Source organism: Microtus ochrogaster, chromosome 8, assembly GCF_000317375.1.
Source record: "Microtus ochrogaster isolate Prairie Vole_2 chromosome 8, MicOch1.0, whole genome shotgun sequence".
NCBI classification, from domain to species: domain Eukaryota; kingdom Metazoa; phylum Chordata; class Mammalia; order Rodentia; family Cricetidae; genus Microtus; species Microtus ochrogaster.
This window is the reverse complement of record NC_022015.1, coordinates 717,860-730,099: the sequence shown is the minus strand read 5'-3', so window position 1 is coordinate 730,099 and position 12,240 is coordinate 717,860. Positions and strand designations below refer to the sequence as shown.

Below are 12,240 nucleotides of genomic sequence, written 5' to 3'. Positions count from 1 at the left end.
GGGGTGGATGATGCAAGGATGAGGGGCAGATATGGGGTGACTGGAAGACGAGCAGAATTTGGGTGCATAATGTGATATTCCCAAGAATCAATAAAAAGTTGTGTTAAAAATCTTTTTTTAAATTTATTTATTTATTAAAGGTGTTAAAAAATCTTAACTCATCTTTCAAAAACCAGCTCCTTTGTTACCCCTCCTAGAATCTCTCCTTGTTATATCAGAGAAAATCTCAATCTATCAGTTTCTCTTTCCCTTCCTCTCTTCCTCTCTCATTCCGTCCGTCTGTCTGTTACTCCCTCCTTCTCTGTCTCATGGATAACATGTAGATAAGCTCCCCATTCCCACCCTACACAAGAATGATAGACGTAGACAGGAAAGGTGCCAAATGCCTCACTATCACTGACCGCCGACTTCTTTTCCGATGCCCAGAGCCCTCCCCCACGGCTTCCCACACCATCCTCCTGCCTCAGCTCCAGCCTCCTCAGGGAGCTTTCCCACATTCTCAGGGAGACCAAGCCGTCTCCTTTTCCGGTTGCCGTTATACTCAGTACAGTCCATACTCACCCGTTTCCTTTAGCCATTCTCTTCTTGGGTCACCCTTCATGGGTGTAAGATCCCTTGAGAGCAGAAACCTTGCCTCGATTCTAGAAGAGTGCCTATAGTTGCTCAGCAAATATTTGAATAAATTAATGTGTAAACGTATAACCCCTGTCATCCAACTTCTGGTTGCACTGGGCACTCGAAGGTCTTGAGAAAAACCTGTTCAAGTCGCCATCATGAGTTAATGATAGTGCTGGGCTAGAACTCAGCCTCGTGACACAGGAGTCTTGTCGTCTCTCCTTCCAAAATGTCTGAGACTGAAATTGTTCCTGAGCTTGGACAACAAGGATGTGCGACAAAGTTCATAGCCCCGTTGCAGTGTGATGGCAGCCCCGTAGGTGGCGCCCATGGCGCTTTCTTCGCTCCTTGGGAAGGCAAGCAATGCTTCATAGGGTAGGTAATTCTAGGGAGAAACTAACAAGAAGCAGGGCATCTGCATAGCCTTAAATTGGCTCTTTACAACTGTTTATTGGTATCGAGGGACGAAAAATTACAGCGTGGATGAATCAGGTACCACCTTGACTGTGTGATCTTTACTGATGAGGACCAGGTGGACACACAGCATCCAGATGTGGTACCCTGAGGAAGATGTGGTGTTCCCTACACAGTCTTGCGGCTGAGAACAAATGATCTGAATCTTACCACAGACCACCAACAGGGAAACAAGACTGTATTAAATGAGGGCAGGAGACAGGGCTTGGATTCTTTTCAAAAAACGTTTTATTTTTATTATTTTTAGTTGTGTGTGTGTGTGTGTACACATCCTAGGGGGGCTGGAGGCCTTGGATCTCTCTGCAGTAACTGGCTGGGAATGGAACTCTGGTTCTCTGGAAGAGCAGAACATACTCTTAGCTACAGAGTTCTTTCTTTTATTCAAATTGTCCCCGTTGGAAAAATGTTTCAGCCAGTGGAGGATAGAGTTTTGTCAACTTGACACAAACTAGAGTCACCCAGAGAAAATGGACCCTGAGTTGAGGAACTGCCGGGGTATTTTCTTGATTAATGATTGATGTGGGAGGGGTCTAGCCTATGGGGGATGTGGTACCACCCCTGGGCATGTAGTCCTGGGTTGTAAAAGAGGAAGTCAAGCAGTGGAGAGCGAGGTGGTAGCCAGCATTCCTCTGTAGCCTCTGTTTGGCACCGGCCCTGACTCTCCTCAGGGATGGGACCATGACAGGCTATCATGAACCAAATAAACCCTTTCCTTCTCAAACTGGTTTTAGTTAGTGTTTATCACAGCAATAGAAAGCAAATTAATACATCAGCTAAATGCAATATCTGATTCCAGACTGGCCCTGTGATGGAGGAGGAAAATGGCCCTAAAGGATGTTTTATTGGGTCAACTGATGGAAAAATGATTCTTTCCTCCATTGTCTTTGCACCGTGACCAACCGACAACAAATGCATGGATTCACCCCAGGTTCTCTCTGACTGATCTGTGTGTCTGCCCTGACTACTATAGTTCTATAGTTAGTTGTGGATTTGAGAAGTGTGAATCCTCCAGTTTGCTGCCTCTACTTTCTTCTCTTCTTTCTTTTCTTTCTCCTCCTCCTTTTCTGTGCCCATTCTGGTCTCATTTCATTTTCATATGGACTTTAGGATCAGACACCAATTTCAGCAGAAAGAGACTAAAGATTTAGATAGCAGCACGTTGTCTTGTGGCCCTCCTCAGGGAGCATCACCATCTGACCTGCATACTGCCCCCCATCCCAGGACTCAGTGAGCACTAACCTGAATCTCATTGCTTTAATCTGATAAAGAAGACTAGGCCAGACATTCAAAGCTGGTCAGAGAGACAGAGTTTATGGACGGATATTTATTTCACTTTGAGCTGTGAGGAAAAGGTACCATTCTGTTTGTATACTATAAGTGGAAAGACTAACAGATGATGGAGGAGGGTCATCTGTCTATGTGTTACTTTCATTGGTTAATAAAGAAACTGTCTTGGCCCTTTGATAGGACAGAAAATTAGGTAGGCGGAGTAAACAGAATAGAATGCTGGGAAGAAGGCAATGAGGCATCTGCCTCAGGCAGATGCGATGGAGCCAGCCGCCAGGTCAGACATGCTGAATCTTTCCTGGTAAGCCACCATCGCATGGTGCTACACAGATTATTAGAAATGGGTTAATCAAGATATGAGAATTAGCCAAGAAGAGGCTAGAACTAACGGGCCAGGCAGTGTTTAAAAGAATACAATTTGTGTGTTGTTATTTAGGGTGTAAAGCTAACCATGCGGGAGGCGGGTGGGATAAAAAGCAGGCCTACTTGTATCCTTACTACAAACAGAGACTACTAAAGCCTACTAGGAATAAAAAATGTTCCATTAGGAAAAACATTACATTTTGAATTACACATTTTCCAAATACAAGTCTATTTAAAAATCTTAATAAAACAAACAATAAGTTAAACACCTCAATTTGTTACAACAGAAAATTTTAGTGATTTGTGATATAAAGGCTCAAGTATATATTGTTGTTTTGTTTTTGTACAGTGCTGGAGGTAGAAAAGTACTTAACAGTGTGTTAAAATATTTAAAGAAAAGATAAAATTTATTAGTAAATAAATGAATAAATAATAATAAAAATTAATGCATAAATCAGCTGGGTTTGGTTTACAATCTCAAGGACACCTGGAGGGCCAGAAGTTCAAGGACAGCCTTATAGTGTGAGGTCAGTCTGGACTATAGGAGATCCCATCCCAAATAAATAAAACAAGAGTAAAAACTAACACACACACACAGATACACACACACTTACGCTCTCATATGATGTAGGAGGGTCTTATATCTATCTGTTGCTTTCATTGGTTAATTAATAAAGAAAACTGCTTGGCCTGATAGGTCAGAACATAGGTAGGAGGGGAAGACAGAACAGAATGCTGGGAGGAAGAAGGCAGTGAGGCAGACGCCATGGAGCCAGCCACCAGGTCAGACATGCTGAACTTTTTCGGTAAGCCACCACCTCGTGGTGCTACACAGATTATATTAGAAATGGGTTAATCAAGATGTGCGAGTTAGCCAATAAGAGGCTAGAAACTAATGGGCCAGGCAGTGTTTAAATGAATACAATTTGTGTGTTGTTACTTTGGGTGTAAAGCTAGCCGTGCAGGAGCCGGACGGGACGAAAAGCCTGCTCGCAGTTCCTTCTACACTCATACACACTTTTAAAACAATAACACAAATCAACCGGTTCTTGACTTAAGAAAACAGAAATCTATCTGTCTCTATACTACCTGGATTTGTGTCAACTTGACACAAGCTGGAGTCATCGGAGAGGAAGGAGCCTCAGCTGAGGAAATGCCTCCATGAGATCCAGCTGTAAGGCATTCCCTCCCCATTCCCTCTCCCCACCCTCAGACAGGGTTTCACTTTGTTGCTTTGGTGCCTGTCCTGGAACTAGCTCTTGTAGACCAGGCTGGCCTCGAACTCACAGGGATTCACCTGCCTCTTCCTCCTGAGTGAAGGTATTAAAACAGTGCACCACCACTACCTGGCAGCTGCAAGGGGTTTTCTCAGTTAGAGATCGGTGTGGGAGGGGTCAGTTCATTGTGAGTGGGGCCAACCCTGGTCTGGTGGTTCTGATCCTGTAAGAAAGCAGGCTGATTTGTTTGTCATAGCCAGAACCTGGAAACAACCTAAATGCCCCTCGATTGAAGAATGGATGAGGAAAATGTGGTACATATATACAATGGAGTACTACACAGCAGAAAAAAATAATGACATCTTGAATTTTGCAGGAAAATGGATGGAGCTAGAAAACACTATTTTGAGTGAGGTAACCCAGACCCAGAAAGACAATTATCACATGTACTCACCCATAGCTGGTTTTTAAACATAAAGCAAAGAAAGCCAGCCTACAAACGAACTTAGACAACAATGTGGACACTAAGAGAGACTTACATAGATCTAATCTACATGGGAAGAAGAAAGTAGAAAAAGACAAGATCTCATGAGAAAATAGGGAGCATGGGGACCTTGGGGGAGGGTTGAAAGGGGGAGGTAAGAGGCAGGGAGGGGAGCAGATAAAAATGTAGAGCTCAATAAATATCAATTATACACACACACACACACACACACACACACACACACACACACACATATATGTATATATAAAGCAGGCTGAGCAAGGTAGGGGAAGCAAGCCAATAAGCAGCACCCCTCCATGGCCTCTGCATCAGCTCCTGCCCCTGGGATCCTGCCCTATTTGAGTTTCTGTGCTGACTCCCGTTAATATGAATAGCAATGTGGAAGTGTAAACTGAGTAAGCCCTTTGTCCCCAACTTGCTTTTTGGTCACGGTGTTTCACTGTAGCAATGGAAATCCTAACTAAGACACCACCCAGACGCTGGTACTTTTATCAACAGGTCAACAAAGGCTTGGAACAAGCTGTGCCAGTTGCTTCTATGCTTTTTTATGTCGACACGCTTCAATTCTCACTTCTCTCCCATAAATGGCAGCTGTTTGATACTCCATGGTACCTGACATTACCCTGGAGTGTTTAAGTAAACAGCAAGCAGCATTTGCTGCCAGTGGTGACGTTAATAACTACGGCAACAGGAGGAGAGCACACTGTGGTGTTGAGGTGAGTCCTGGAATAGAGTGAGGTCCTTGGCAGGGTCTGGAGTTTGTTGTGTTAATGGTCATGGTGTTGCAATGTTTCACCTCCCTGAGAAACAAGGACCTCAGCTCCGGGAACTAGCCACAATATTTAATGTGGCTGCCTCTAGCTACTTGAATACTCTGAAAAATGCTTTTGTCTGGCATAACATTAAGGGTTTCCTAAGAAGGTCCAGTGTCTCTGGATCTTTTACAGACGTGAGAGTGTGTCACTTTCCCATGTAGCTTCACTGGTTTCGCTCTATAAATGTTAGTGACATTTGCACATTGGAAATGAATATTTGTCTATCAATCATCGATCCGCATATTAACCTATCCATTTACATTTTACCATACCCTATAAAAATACCCCTTTCCCTCCTCCCCATTACTAAATCAATAGTGGGTTTTGGTTGTTTTGTTTTTGTTTTTATATCTAGGGTAGACTCTCCAAGGCACTGAAACAAGCAAAAACCAGAGAGGTTATGTCCTTAATTTCTTGCTACTTCTAGTAAGGACAAAAAGAAAACTCACTATGTAATTGATGCTGGCCTTGAACTCCTGATGCTCCTGCCTCATCTTCCCAAGTGCAGAAATTAGAAACCTGGGCCACCAGGCCCACCTGATTATACACTAACTTTTATCTGTTATTCAAAATATTCTAGCAAAGCACTAAATACCCCCAGAATTGAACAAACAGAAAAAGTCAAAAGACTATATCACACACACACACACACACACACACACACACACACACACACACACACACAAATCACTTAGTTTTTCTATTTTCTTTTTCTTTTTGGTTTTTCGAGACAGGGTTTCTCTGTAGCTTTGGAGCCTGTCCTGGAACTCCCTTTGTAGACCAGGCTGGCCTCGAACTCACAGAGATCCGCCTGCCTCTGCCTCCTGAGTGCTGGGATTAAAGGCGTGCGCCACCAACGCCCGGTTTAGTTTTTCTATTTTCTAAGACAAATTTGGAGTTGTTTAGATTATGTTGTATTAAGATTTTTTTGAATGGGAATTTGTTTAAAAATTATGCAATCCAAAATTTAACTTTTTCTAATGAGATTTGGCTTTGGTTTCTGTTAGGTTTTACCACTGTAGATGGTGTTTGTTCTGGAAGACAAGGAAATAGGGTAAGGTGATAGACTGGGGGGTGGGGTGGGGTGGAAATCCTTTAGAGAGGAGACCTGGCAGGGCTTTCAGAGGAGGTAGCAACTAGACTGCCGTGGGGAACTATGGGAGCAGAACGTTAGAGGCAGACAAAACGGCAAGTGAAAATTGTTTGAAGTAATTTAAAACAAAAATCAGAGCAATAGACAATACAAAAATCAAATTTGGAATGAGAGAAACATGGAGGAGAATAAAAGAGAGTTGGGGTGTAGGCATGGGGGCTGCTAAGCTTATTCAAGTTATGAAAACTGAGCTCAAATTTGAGCCCTGTCTTCCTGGAAGCCTTGGTAAAAAGGAAATGAGATGACTCTCATGGTTTTCTCTCTTCATAGGGATAACGTATGCCTTTTCTTCCTAACAGAACTCAGAGTGTCTTTGCCGGGCATAGACTAGTTGTATTAGTGTGGCAAGGGTTCTCTACCCAGAGTGGTTTCTTTGTTTGTTTTTTCAAGACAGGGTTTCTCTGTGTGACAGCCCTGGCTGTCCTGGAACTCACTGTGTAGTCCAGGCTGGCCTTGAGTTCACAGAGATCCACCTGCCTCTGCCTCCTAAGTGCTGGGATTAAAGATGTGCATCACCATGCCCAGCTTATACTGATTTTAAAATGTAGCTTGCAACTTATCCCATGACCCCAAAGTCTCTTTCCTCCTTCCTGCTCTTTCTCTCTTCCTCACTGTTGTGTATCCGTGTGGTATGTGTGTGTGAATATGGAAAGGTGTGTCCATCTGTGCATGTATTTGTGGAGACCAGAGATTGACTCAATCAGGTCTCTCTGGCCGTGAGCTTGTCATTTTCTCTAGGCTGACTGCCAGTGAGTTTAGAGATCCACCTGTTCTGCATCCGGAACTGGGGTTACAGACACCTGCGGCTGCATCTGATTAAAGCCATTTATTTCCTGGGTGTGGCTATCAGCAACAAGGAGACAAAGAATAGGGGTTGGAGAGATGCTCTCCCAGAGAACCGAGTTCAGTTCCTGGCCCCCACGTGGGGTGACTCGTAGCTGCAGAGGAATCTGACCTCCTCTTCGTACTTTGGCGCACACCCCCCCACACAGACACTTGTGTGTGTTTAGGCCGGAAGGCTGGAAGTCAGCCTCAGGTGTTGTTCCTAGGAACCGTCTACCTTGGTTTTTGGCCTAGGGTTCCTCACTGCTCCCTTGGCAGAAACTTTTCAGTCTATGACAGATGTTCAAAAAGCACCAGGGAGTCTTCTGTCTCTACCTCCTTAGAGCTGGGATTATAGGCACTTTCCTCCATGCCCAGTTTTCTTTTAAATTTATTTTAATTAAATTTTTTTTTTACTTGGGTTCTGGGACTCAAACTCAAGTACTGACGCTTGGACAGCAAGTGTCTCACCAGTGACCTGTCTCCCCAGACGACAAACAGTGCTTTTTGATGGACTGACCTAACTCCGTAGGAAAACTAGCCCACAGGTTCCCAATCAGTGTTAGGAAAACAAAAATGAAAACCACATAAAAACTGGGATCTATTTAGCCAGAATCTCTGAGCGTATAGTTTGTGAATCTACATTTAAACACAAAATAAAGCAAAACAAAAGCAACTCCCTTCGATGCCTCTGCCGCTTTTCACGGTTGGGAGTCCCCGACACAGTCTGGAGGATTCATCAGTGTGCTTTTCGGATAGATCTTCCTACCAGCATTTTTTCCCTTACCCAGGCCCTGGAGCGGAAAGGGCCTTCTAGTGGTTTATTTAAGGTACAGCCATACACATCACAGCTCAGTGATGCAGATGGTAGAGCTTATCCCCTTTTCTGGATATTGTGGTAGAACACTCGTGCGTTCTTACGCTTGGATGGACATAGGGGCAAGGCGAACACACAGAGCAAACTCCTCATGCCTCTTCCAGGCACGTTAGATAATAGTTCTGTAATTTTCCAGAACATTTCTTGGCTAAGATTCCAAAGTTCTATAATATAGTATATGATGGGGGAGTATCTGCGCTTGAAAAATGGTTTTCAAAACGAAGTTACCAAGTAACTCACGATCATTTGAGCGGGTTTTTTTCCTCTATGGAGGGAGAAGGGTGAACTAAGTAGTTGCCAAATGTACACCTGTAAGCAATAAAATTAATTGCTCTGATGTACTGTTACTGGCTATCAATCACCTTAATTTTAGAAGACATCTGCCTTGAATAATTATGCTAGTCCAAGTAGAGTTGAATTTCTTCCCGGCAGCTGCCGGAGAGCAGGACCCCGCCCACTGAAGCCATTCCTAGTCGGTGTCAATAGAAATTAACATACAGCTGAAGCCAGCTTTTCAAGCCTCCACGGCTTGCGACGTGCATTGAGACGGTCCCACAGAGATTGGGACAAATCTAGAGATGCGTTATTTGACTCATCACGGGCGGCTTCAGGCTTTCTTTGAACATACCCCCCCCCCCCCCCCACCCCCGCCTCTCAGCAGTGACTATGGAACCCGGTTCAGGTCGTTTTAAGGTTCACTGGGAGCGCGAGCCTGCAGCACTAGCTCGGGCTGCCTGCACTTTGACTATGTCTGGACATCCCGTCACGATGACGACAGTGCTGTTAAAACGTGTTTTACTTAACGTGCTCATGGCAGGCTTCCCTGCTCGGTTCCCGGGGTGCAGCCGGTGGGGACCCGGCTCGGGGGCACGTGGGCGCCGTTGCACGGCTCGCGCACCCCTCCCAAGCTCCACGCACGCGGAAAGCGGGGGCTTTGCACTTTGTCCCTGTGAGGACCCCGTCCATCTCCCGGGTCGGCTCAGCGGCCTGAGAAAAGTTAAGCTTCAGCTTCTTTAGGTGTGGAGTTTGGGGCAGGGCTACCACCCGCGTGGAGTGTGCTCCTCTGTCAGAGGCAGCCCGCTTGCCGGCGGTGAGTAGCCCCCGGGTCGCCTCACAGGGCGCGGCCACACTGCCCTGAGGGAAAGGGTGGGCGGGAGGGTTAGGCTGCGGAGCGCCGTTGCTATGGCAACCGCGGGCAAACCGGCCTCAGGGCCTCCAGCTGCGGGTCTGCCTGCCAGGCAGCCAGCGCTGAGGGACCTGGCGATGACCACGGACCCTTCAGGAGTCCCCAGGGGCCTAAGCAGTTGGCACCTCATTTCCCCCGGTCTGGTGTTTGGGTGGCAACTGGCTGCTTGGGTCCATCCACACCTCCTCACCTCCATCCCACTTTCACTACAGGAAACATTTTTGAAAGTTTAATGTGATCTCACTAAGGGTAAGTGTGTGTGTGTGGGAAATGTCCTAAAAAGCTGTGGAGTTGTAAGGGGTTGATTTCTTTTGAATTTCCTAAGAGCCTGACACCCAGCAGGACCTCATGTTGTAACGGGTTCTTGGGGCACACTTCCTGCACATAGCGGATGCTCAGAAGGTAGGGTGATATTAAGAGCTGTCTCCTGCTGATTCTGAGGCTAGGGAATTTCAGCCTGCTGTCTCAGTTTCCTAAATGCACCTTAGATTTCTCCCACAGTGGTGGGCTGAAGTGAACCCGCATGTGGAATTGCCCGGTGCAGGACAAATGGCTAAGTTAGTTGCAAGGGGATAATTGCACATTTGGGGTACTCGTTCCTCACCGCAGCTGAGGAGGACCCTTGTTTTCTGGTCTGACCACCTACCTTCAGCATCAGACTAGGATCTTGCCAGCCGTACACAGGAGGAAGGGTCTTTGAGTCGAAAGCAAACTCAACAGGTTTTTGAACTTAAGCTCTCTCTTCTCCAAATCGTCTTTAAATTGTGAGCAATATGTAGAGTCTGTACATTTAAAATTCTCGCCCGTGTAAGCCACCAGTGTTCTTGTCAGAATGAATCACACCTCTGTTTCGTTCTCAGGACAGGAATCTCACCCTCATCAGTACCATCCATCCCCTTTCTCCTATGTCCATATCATCATCAATTTGTGTTCATTTTGTCTTCATACCAAAGATCAGGCCTAAGCACTTCCGTTTCTTCGTCTATGGCCCGAGAACAGGCTATGTCATCTTGTTTCTTGCAGTTACCTCCTAATTGGTCTAAAGTCATTGCTTGTTTTACAGTGTTCTTGCTTGTCTGCTCGGCAGTGGAAACAATATTGAAAATTTATAAATTGACCATGCTGGGTCAGAGAGGTGGCTAAATGGTAAAGGTGCTTGCCACCAAGTCCGATAGGACCCACACAGGGGAAGGACAGAACTGACTCCACAGATTGCCCTCTGAGTACCTCTAGAAGAATGATCTAGGCCAGGCATGGTGGCTAGCTTCTAACTCTTCCTGATGTTGTCTCCCAGGTAGAACCATTGTGCTTGGGTCTACAGAGACAGGAGTTTTCATCCTGATTTTTTTTTAAAGATTTATTTATTATGCATACAACATTCTGCCTCCATGTATGCCCACACGCCAGAAGAGGGCACCAGATCTCATTACAGATGGTTGTGAGCCACCATGTGGTTGCTTGGAATTGAACTCATGACCTCTGGAAGAACAGCCAGTGTTCTTAACCATCGAGCCATCTCTCCAGCCCCCTCCTCATCCTAATTTTTTTGTAATTTTATTGATTTTTGTTGAGCTCTACATTTTTCTCTACTCCCCTCCTCACCTCTCCCCTCCCCTTCAATCCTCTCCCAAGGTCCCCATGCTCCCAATTTACTCAGGAGATCTTGTCTTTTTCTACTTCCCATGTAGATTAGATCTACGTTTTCATCGTGATTTTTTGTCTCACTTTAGGACCTTTATACTTGGTCCTTTCCCTGTCATTTCCTTCTCTTTATCTCCTACCCTTGATCTCTGAGGCCAAACGTTTCCTTAGGAAAACTGTTTTTGATTACTTTGTCTGGGCCAAACCTCAATATTGGCACCTCTAGTAACATTTCTGGGTATGGCACATAGTGTGTCACTAATAAGTATCAGAATGCCTGAATTTTAACGCTTTTCCCTTGGCCTTCAGTAGCGTCTGACCGTATAGAAGCACACACTACAAGAACAGATAGTTTACAGGTTAGTTCTGGTTCTGTCACAGTTCCTCACCTGAGATCTGTGGACTGCTACAAATTTTATGGAAGGGTGATACAGTGTATGTTGTCCCACTTCTTCTGAGATCCAGAATGCGTATAGACTGTACCCTTGCAGCGGCTTGAATAAGAACGGCCCATGGGTTTATATATTTAAATGCTTGGTCATGAAGAGAGGTACCACTTGTGAGGGATTAGGCGGTGTGGCCTTGTTGGAGGAAGTCACTGGTGAGTGCGCTTTGAGGTTTCGAAAACCCAAGCCAGGCCAGTCTCTCTTTCTCTCCCTGCTGCCTGGGATCTGGATGTAGAACTCTCAGCTGCTTCTCTGACACCATGTCTGCCCACGTGCCACCACGCTCCCAGCCCTGCTCTGCACCATCACAGTGGACCGAACCTCTGAAAGTGTAAACAAAGCTTCAGTTAAATGCTTTCCTTTATAAGAGTGGCCATGGTGTCTCTGCACATCGAGGGAACTCTAAGACAACCCTGAATGCCATCAACTGCATTAGCTTCTCTTTAGTAAACTGAATCCTAACTGGAATAAAGCTGATGCCTAGTTTGGCATTAGTTCATGGCAGAGTTTAGCAGCAAATGAACCTACCAAAACATTTTGAATTTCAGTCTAGGATGTCAGAGTTTGTCTTAGTGTAACCTTAATTCAGACACCTTCTCAGTGCCTCAGATTTTTCTAGCCTACAGGTTCAACGTCATATTGCTTTGAAAAATAAATGAATTACTGCATGTGAACTACTTGAAACAGTGAATGGTGCTTAGTCAGTAATATATAAGGGTCCACGCATGCCATTTTCCTAGCTCTGTAAGGGCTCTCCAAATGACGCATTATTAGCTATTATTATTACTATTATTTACATGTCAAGTACCAAATGTAGTGATGACTGTCTTCATAATTTA

At 45.2% G+C, this 12,240-nt stretch overlaps 1 protein-coding gene across 3 annotated transcripts in view; it reads left to right on the top strand.

The window, feature by feature from the left end:
- Positions 1-9,025: 9,025 nt before the first annotated feature.
- Stk33 (serine/threonine kinase 33) overlaps positions 9,026-12,240 on the top strand; it is a 174,632-nt gene continuing 171,417 nt past the window's right edge. For 2 of the 3 annotated variants that reach the window (XM_026781111.1, XM_026781109.1), the window contains exon 1: positions 9,026-9,218. The gene's annotated coding sequence lies outside the window, so the exon portion shown is untranslated. The remainder of the gene's footprint in view (positions 9,219-12,240) is intronic. The other variant, XM_026781110.1, reaches the window with a different exon arrangement.